The sequence below is a fragment of the Thermobia domestica genome, chromosome 16, assembly GCF_964235325.1.
Source record: "Thermobia domestica chromosome 16, izTheDome1.hap1.1, whole genome shotgun sequence".
Classification (NCBI taxonomy): domain Eukaryota; kingdom Metazoa; phylum Arthropoda; class Insecta; order Zygentoma; family Lepismatidae; genus Thermobia; species Thermobia domestica.
This window is the reverse complement of record NC_137469.1, coordinates 35,202,369-35,212,141: the sequence shown is the minus strand read 5'-3', so window position 1 is coordinate 35,212,141 and position 9,773 is coordinate 35,202,369.

Below are 9,773 nucleotides of genomic sequence, written 5' to 3'. Positions count from 1 at the left end.
AGTTTTTACGTTGGTCGCCATAGAGCAAAAATTGCATTGCGAGCAGTTTGCGAGCATCCCAAGGATGTATTTCATCCACCATAGTCTTTCTACTAAAACTGGAAATTGTACGAATTCACTACAACTTCTAATTTCAACATGAAAATACAAAGAGCAGAAACGATACAAAAGAGCGAGAAGCTATGTAATCGAATTTTTTTTAAAGTTTATTCAACGTCCCAAAAATAGGTCACGTGACATCATTTAACCCTCCATTCAAATTGGGCGTGACAAAGTCAAGCATATTTCTTGTTCTAACGATCACCGTAGAGCAAAAACGGTAAAACATACAGGGTGTAACCTAATTAATGTAACACGTTGGGAAGTGATTCCTAACATAGAGATAAACCAAAAAAAAAAAGTATTAACGTATAGTATATTAGTAGAGTTGGTGAGTGCGAAAAGCGTGGGAACAGTAAGTTCAAAGCGGTAGATATCGACGTGCAGAGAGGGACAAATATACATTCATCGGACACATTACAGGAAGTGTTCAAAGCGTCTGTCATGGACAGCAATGGGTGCATGACAACACCAGATCATGGATTACTGAACCCGTTCGAAGATACTTGGGTCATGGTGAATAGTTGCACAGGCGTTATGGATACATTGTTCAAGTTGTTGACAGGAGTAGCATTCACTACACTTTTATTATGTCTCCACAGATAAAAATCCAGTGAATTGAGGTCCGTAGACCGGACAAGTCAATACACTGGACCGCCAGCATGATAGTAATGGTCCAGGATGCTTCACGTGGTTGGAAATCCGCTTCTGTCAGTTCTTGTGCCCTTTGCAGTTGGTATGAGTACAAGGCATTTTCACGTAACGCATGCCGCATTCATGTGATCTATATTTCACGGCTAAGTTTCCTCATACTCATACCTGGTTCATTGTCCACAGCTTCTAATACATTCACCCATAACAGGTGTTGGTACAGAATCTACCAGCATCCACATGGGTAGGTAGTACGGTGCCTGTTTCACACACAAGCCGATAAATTACTGCAAACATCTTTGCATATGATGGTTGGCGTCTGTAGGAAAACTGTTAAGAGTCGTGCAGTTTCACGCTCATGGCCATCTGCACGATCATAGATGAATAGCATGTTGGCTTGTTCGCGGTTTGAATAAAGTACCATGTTCCACTCGAGCAGTGCCACTTGTCACATTTAAAACTCGTAGCAGAATGACCGCATTCATGTACTGTAACGTCTTGAACACTAGCGCCACCTATGTGTGAACCAAGCAACTGCATATTGAACACCAGCGCCACCTCTACACTTTCATAAACCGCCATCTCTAAGCTTACTGGTTTTCGAAACCTACCGCTTCGAACTTACTTGTTACATTAATTAAGTTACACTCTCAAAGCATTACAAAGATCTGAAATACGGAAAATCCTCAGACATAGATGAAAAGCCAGTAGAAATTATACAAGATGTGGGCAGAAAGTTTAGGACAGGTTGTAATGGGTAAGTGATAGAAAAAGAAGTACAGGGTGGCCCGAAAGTAGGTATACAGTCCCGTACTGATCAATTCATTGTATTTTGTATCATTTCTTATTGTTATCCATTGGATAGACTTAGTTTCTTTATTATTTGTTCTTAATGCATTTTTACTTATACCCTAAACCCGGAACAACCCAAGCAAATAAACTCATAAGCTAGAATGTTATACTTGATCAATGCAGGAGTGCATACCTACTTTTGGGCCACCCTGTATAGAAAGACTACTGTATTTTTGGAAAAAAGAAGGTAGACGTTATGAAAGATGGCAGGATCGCAGAATAAAAATTTCCAGAAATGAAAAGTGTGATTAAAATATACAGATTAAATAATATAAGATATTGTCGGTGCGGCTCGAAGAAACGCTATGTGACATTTTTGTCGAAAATGAGTTATGTCGTGCAAACAAATTTGAAAGCTGTCAGGCAGCGTCCCTTATAATGTGATAAGTTATATTCAAATGTTTCGCCAATTGAAATTAAAGGCTTCAGGTCCTTGTCACGTACATATTGATTAATGCATACAAATCCTCTATGTGCTTATAAAGGCGCAAAAGGTGCTACATAAACACAAAAGTAGTAATATAATATTGTTGAAGCAAGCTTCAACAATGTCCAGTGCATAATACATGCAAAACCAATTTTATTATATTTTCCAAGTGTTTTCGTACATATTTGGCAAAATTTTAAGTTCGGGATTTTTTTCTTCTGAAAAGTTGTGGTTTTAACACAGCGGTTTTTCGAGGTGCAGCAACGATATAGGGAAGAAAAGTTACAATGTAATGAAAAATGTGGCTCAGAGTAAGGAAGAATGGGAAGCTGTCCAAAGAATGCTGAGTCAAAAACATATGCCTAATGCTTTCGACAATTCACAAAATCTCTACCTTCATTTTTGATATCGAAAACTAATTTTTCAGGAACACCACTGCATCCAATCTTATAATCAGTATTCAGTGATTCATTTTTTTTCTACATCATTATACCCAGTGGCGGCGGTTGGACGTTAAAAGTGAGGGGGCAAGACATGATCTGAATATTTGTATATAAATGTTAGTTTTCCTGGTTGTTTCTAGCATTTTGTTTGACGAAAGGTTGTATAACTAATAGGATACTATATTTTCAGTTAAAATACCGTATATCGTATATAATAGTTTATTAAGTAAATTGAGAAGAACAACGCAAGTAGATACTAGCCCTTTGTACTCTTAAACAACGAAAGTGTAAGAACAGATTTGATTCCTTGCTCATGAACATCTTAAAATTCTGTCTGGAAAATTGTGATATCAGATTATTTAATAAATTTGCAAAACAAATAAATAGAAAGGATAATCATAGTAATGAATAATGATGCTTGTTTTGCAAAAGTTATATTGAAACTGAGGATTAATGAAAAACTTAATATTTAATTCCAAACATGATATTAAATGTATGTTATTACTCTTAGAAAATGAAAGACAGTAAATACTACAAGCATATGCTACGACATTTAAAGAAATATTTGCTTTTGCAACTTCTTGAAATATGTTCGTTGCCATTAGGTGCAGATTTCACTTTCTTGGAACACATCAAAACACAACAATACTTACAATCCACCCTTCAGTTATACAAAATAAACTTAAAACCTAGAATTATGTTCAATTTACTAAATTTTATTGTATATACACTCGTACATCCTTAAACACAACACTTCACTCGTATATTACACTACAAAACAATGGAAAAGGTAGAAGTTGTTTCTTATCACGCTCTTTTTAATCGATATTCCTTACTTTAGAAAGAAGAAAAGACATTTTAGGAACTGTCAATTTTTGTGCAATTAAAGAATAACTTGTGAAATAGGCCCTACTTTTTTGCATAATGTTCTTTCGATTAGCTTCAAAGCGGCTCACTAACATATCGAGCCCTTGTAAGAAGAAATGAAAGTATGCTGAAATTGTGCTCCAATAGGTTATTTTTTGGGGTTATTTTCTGTGGCGATTAAAACGCAATTACTGTAGCTTTCTTTACTCCACGGGAAGACAACCAATACGTATTCACGCAACAGCAAATATTATATGGCAGCATTTTTTCCTATTAATCAGTAACACATACAAAATCGTTACATTTCCAAATGAAACTATATACATTAATTGGTTACTTAAAAAAAGTGCGGGGGCAACTGCCCCCCTTTGCCCCCCCTAATCGCCGCCCATGATTATACCCATAATCGAATCTCTTAAAATATATTAGCATCAGTGGCTATATCATCTGTAGCTGAATCATATATAGACATCCAGGTAGTCCACACATGGACGTCCCGTGTTGAACGTAATATAGAAGTCCATGTAGTCGTATGATTGTAATACAAATGTTCCTTTTGTATCAAATATGGATGCCCCGTACGAACGTAATATAGATATCCCGATTGGACTAAGTATGGACATCATGCTAATGGGTTTTCTCGGGATTCCCCTGTATCCTTCCACATTCACATTCCATCAATCCTTTATTTGCTTTATTCAGTCGCCCTCTTTAGCCTAAAGAATACCACCGTGGATCGTTAAATTAGATCTTTGGAGGGGGCCAGCTTCGGACCAAATTGACCAATTTATAGTTCCTTTTTAATTCATTAACGTCGCTTTTTAGCAACAAGCCTATATGAGACGGTTTCTGCTCTTGAAAGTGGGATCCGAATCACTACTAATGTTCGTATACATCAATACCCTGCCGAGAATCAAACCCAGGACCATATGAACTGAAAGAATTCGCACTTGCAAATCTGCCACAAAGAGGCACAATTGGAATAGTTTCCAGTCTTTCCACATGAAGGAAAATTTAGCTAAAATTGGTCGATTATTTCCGAAGTTACTAAAAAGAAAAGTCCATTTCTGCTAGTGAAGTGAAATGATATCTCTCGGTTTTACATCCCACAGTTCTGCCGTTTAGGTTAAAGAAGACGGTGATGATGAGAATGAATGAAGTGGGAGGAAACGGAAGAACCAAGAGAAAACCCACGCACATGGTCTTTGTGGGCGAGCTGGGACTGAACCAGGAGCCCCACGCACCAGAGGTGAACGCTCTAACACTGAGCGACCATGGCTCTCCATTCTTTTTACTGACTGCTATAGTTGCTACCTCTTCTCTTTCCTAGTATTAACGCCAACATTGTATAATAATAATAATAATAATAATAATAATAATAATAATAATAATAATAATAATAATAATAATAATAATAATAATAATAATAATAATAATAATAATGAAATATAAAAACAAAACGAATAAACTATCCGCTTGAAAAGGAGTTAGGCATTATTCATTTTATTTTTTAATGAAATTAAGTTGTACACCGTATTTCATATTGTGTTCAAAATTAAAAAAAAAAAAAAAAAATCGCTTATTTTTAAAGATATATTCCTACGTCGAGTTGTTTAGTTGTTCTGTGACCCATGACAGGTGGTTTGCGAGCGACAAAAATTACACTGCCTAACACCGTAACTGCAGACGAATTACTACTTCCCCTCTGTGCGTTACATATTGTTTTCTGCTGCTCTGTTTGTAGGTATAATGCATGGGATTGAAGAAGCGGCAAGGATCGCTGGCTAGCCGCGCGAGTTTGCTTTCATACAAACTCTCCGCTGCAATCAGTGATGCCAACTACATCAAAATCATCGTGCGTGAAAGCCATAAAAGAACCTAAAAGTTGGTTGAAAAGACATGAACAGTCCGTTTCAGCATCGAGGCGAGTGGCAACGCCAAAGGAAGGCAAGGGGCTAGAGCAGTGGCGTAACAATAGTCTTTGGCGCCCGTTGGCAAAATCCCTAGTGGCGCCCCCTCACCCATCAAATACGCCCCATGCATGACCATCTATAACTTCTGCGTTTGCGCAGAAACGGCCATAAACTGAAAATTATCAGTGGGACGGTATTGACAGTTTTTTCTTTTTATATCGTGGTGTATCTTTTAAAAGTGAACAGGTTAGAGTGGCCTGTCCTTTAAAAAACATATTCATGTAAAATTCGGACTTTTTTTTCCGCAGTGGTAGTGTACCAGTATTACCAAAAGAATTTCAAATGAATATATATATATATATATATATATATATATATATATATATATATATATATATATATATATATATATATATATATATATATATATTCTATGTTACGATTTTACATAATTATGACATTTTGTGAAACCGCTTATAACCATTCTTTTTTTTTTTTTTTTTTTTTAATAAATTGTATACAAAATCGGAAGTGTTTCTTTCTCACTTTTGCTTATGCAAATTCTTCTATCAGATCAGAGATGTCCAATTCACACGCAAAATTTTCACGGTCAAAGTGTATTTTTGCCGCTCCCTACCTAGTCCTAGCCTATATTTAACATTTTATTACAGTGATATTAGAAAATACGTTCGAAAATTTATTTGGAGGTGCTCGTTCGGGCGCCCTCTAACGTTGTCGCGCCGAGCAGCTGCCTGGCCTTGGTGTCCGACCCTTGGTGCTTGTGCTTGATTCTGTGTAGCCTGTTACGTGGCAATAGTACTGTGCTTCATAATCATGACAACACTTTTTAACTCATTTTAATCAAGATTTTATGTCATAGAATTTGTCATTATTGTTGCAGCCTGTTACGCAGGAGAATTTTATTTAAAGTTAGTAAGCTCAGTACATATAATATAGGACTGATATCGTATTAATACAGGAGGATTAATTTCTTAATCATACAGTGCTATAACCTCGACGAGTTTACAGTAATGTCAATAATTTGATACGCAAATGTAATAAACTGCGAATGAAATGAGCTGAAATTTTTATTCTTGCATATTCAGAAAGGAAGACTGCGAAAACTTGGGGCTCAATTTGTATAATTTGCTTCTTTTTTATTAAAAACCTGGGGCGCCCCCTAATATACCGAAACTCCCTGCGCCTGTCGGCAATGCCTACCCTGCCTAGCCTATTGCCATGCCATTGAGCTAGAGTTATTCCTCTGGTGGGCAAGTCTCTCTCTTAGACATACTGTATTGTATTGTAGATCAACTAACATATAAAACTGTCCTTTTAGGAAAATAGTTGCTCCCTAAAAATGTCCCTGCCCATCCATTTACAGCTCGCAAGAAATTAAGTCTGACGTCGTTACTGACCGAGGCTATATGAGCTTTGATACTGTACCTAATGGTTAACCCCGTACTCAAATTTGTATCCGAGGCAGAGAGCAAACTCGAGACCACGCAAACAGAAGGAGTACACAAATATCGGTACCAAAAATTCAACAAAAAGACCATAGCACGAAATTTAGGAATAATAATAATAATAATAATAATAATAATAATAATAATAATAATAATAATAATAATAATAATAATAATAATAATAATAATAATAATAATATTATTATTATTATTATTATTATTATTATTATTATTATTATTATTATTATTATTATTATTATTATTATTATTATTATTATTATTATTAAGTTGGAAAATATTTTGTAGTAAAAACACTACGTAGAATAATAGTAAAGTCGTTCTTAAACACTACTATTACTGTTGTAATCTGTAGTTAGGTGAAATCCCCGTTCTTCGCACGGGAAGAATACTTTAATGGAAAATATTTGAATCTCATTTTCATGATATACTTTTCAATCAAATTTATTTGAGTGGTTGAATTAAGGTTTATTTTCCCGTTCAGGAGCAAGGCTACATGATAGTGTACTTGCAGCTTAACGTGTGATCTAAACCACAAGAGCTCCCGTTGGGAATTGAACCCGGGTTCGATTTAGTTTAAACGGTTTAACCGTGCTTTTGCTTTCATTATTTTATGAGTAGAAAGTAGAAAATTAAAATATTGTACAAATGCATTCCCTTATCCCTTTAAAAACGGAATTTTCGTTAACTCTGTGATACTTTTAGGGGAAAAAAATGAAATGAAATCTTTGAGTTTTACGTCCCACGGTTATGCCGGTTAGGCTAAAGAAGACGGTGATGATGAGTAATGAATGAAATGAAGAAAGTGGGAGGAAACGAGAGAACCACAAGGAAACCCACGCACACGGTGTTTGTCCACCACAAAGTTCACTTGGCGAGGGCTGGGATCGAACCCGAGACCCCAAGCACCACAGTTGAACGCTCTACCATGAGCCACTGCGGCCCTACTTTTATGAAGAGTTTAGATGCCGATTTTCATCTTTCTATCTTCTTTTATTTTAGTTTAACGTCCCACGTTTAGGTACCGAGGGTAAAGGACACGGTGATGATAAAAAAATAAATGAAAAGGTAGAAAAAGGAAAGTGGGGAGAAAACGCGATAAGTTCGGGAAAATCCATGCACACGTTGTTTGTTCATTACAAAGTCCACTTGGCGCGAGCTGGGAACGAATCAGGGATCGTATTCACTAAAGGTGAGCGCTCTACCACGGAGCGCCTGGCATCTTTCTAATTTGAGGGGCTCGTGCGATAGTATTCTATTTTTGATAGAAATTTTGAACTTTCTCTCCTTTTTTCTTCCTTGGCATATGCATTTTAATAAAAGTAGTGGTAGGTACTATGGTCCAAAATTCATTTTAAATGCTTCAGTCGTTTTCCGTTGTGCGATCAGAAACAACAGACAATATAGATTTCAATGTAGTGAAAAGGAAAGAATATAGAAAATATTCCTCTTCCCTCCTTAAAAACGGTATTTTCGAAAACGCTGGAATATGTTTCTGTTTATTTTTAATGAAAAGTTTATCAATCGAATTTCATATTCCTAGTTTGAGGGGCTCATGAGATCTCTATTTTTGGCAGGAATTTTCTTCTCCCCTTAGGACACGCATTTTAATAGAAGTGAAATAATGAAAACCTAGTTCGAGATTGGTTCTAACTAGTTTTCAAAATTCATTTCAGCCGGTTTTTTTCCCCGGGATGCGATCACAAACAAGTTTAAGGGGGAATCTGAACCACCGTAAAGCATTCATACTCTCAAAACGGAAATCGATCCTGGGACTCGTGCACCAAAGACTCGGGCACTAGCAATTAGGCCAGCTGGAAGAACAAATAATATTAGTGTGATATTTATTTATTTAGATTGTTTTGATTTGTTAATCTCTTCTTCTGATTCTTCCTTCTGGAATTCCCGTATAATTTTCCTTTCGTTTTCATATGGTAAAATAACGAAGAGTAGGCAGGTAATATATGAGTAAATACATCGTTCTTAGTGAATTTTTCCATATTCTCTGTAGCGTTATAAATATTAAGTTTTGTTACATTGTTTTTATGTGACTACTTTAGCTGTTGATATTGCTTCTTTGTTGCGTATATAACAAAACGTTTCTGTTTACGCAACCACAGAAAACAAACGTGAATCAATATCGTGCATACACTATAAGCATTAACTATACCAGTAGCGTAGCCAGGATGTGTGTTTGGGGGGGGCCCAAGTGCTGTTATAGGCACATATAGAAAAATTACAAACAAAAAAACACATAAACATAAAAATATATAAAAAATTACAAACATCAAAGTACCAAAGTACATTGTCGGACCTCTTTGGGGGGGGCCCGGCCCCTCCGGGCCCCCCCTTCCCTACGCCACTGAACTATACGCTTGATTGATTTATGGAACATCATGTTTTCCTAAGTTGAAAATACCACGTGTCTCGATTCCACGTTGTAAGCATATTCATGTCTTCCTTTCTCTTCTATTGTCTCATTAGAATGGAGTCATTCGTTCATATAATTCTTCGTAGATTAGTAAACTTGTCCCCACTGGCAGCGGTATTCATCTCCTTCCCATGGGCTTGGACGAAATCTTCCAAATCTTCCCTCCCTATGGCCCTACAGGGCCTTCCTTAGATTTCATGGTCCCTCTGAAAAATTGTATATGTAGTCATCCGAAACTCGAAAAAGTCACAGATGACTGGAGAAGACTTTTTTAAAAAAATATATTTTTTCACGCCCTCCTTCCTCAACATTTATCGTGGTTGCCCTCCATTATGGGTAGTGTTGCTCTTCAGAAAGAAAGATAGTAAAGACCAGAGTTGGTTGTGACAAAACCAAGATAATTTGGTTAGTAGACTAATTTTTATTCAATTTCTCAATCTTAAAAGTATAATTATGGTATAATTAAAATTCGATTTTCCATTTTCAGTTAAAATTTGTCTCCCCCTCCCCTTCGAAAAGTCTCATGGACACAATCTGCGCCCCAAAACCCGTCTGTGGTAGGGATGGGCACGAGTCGAGCTCAAACTCGACTCGACTCGAATTCTA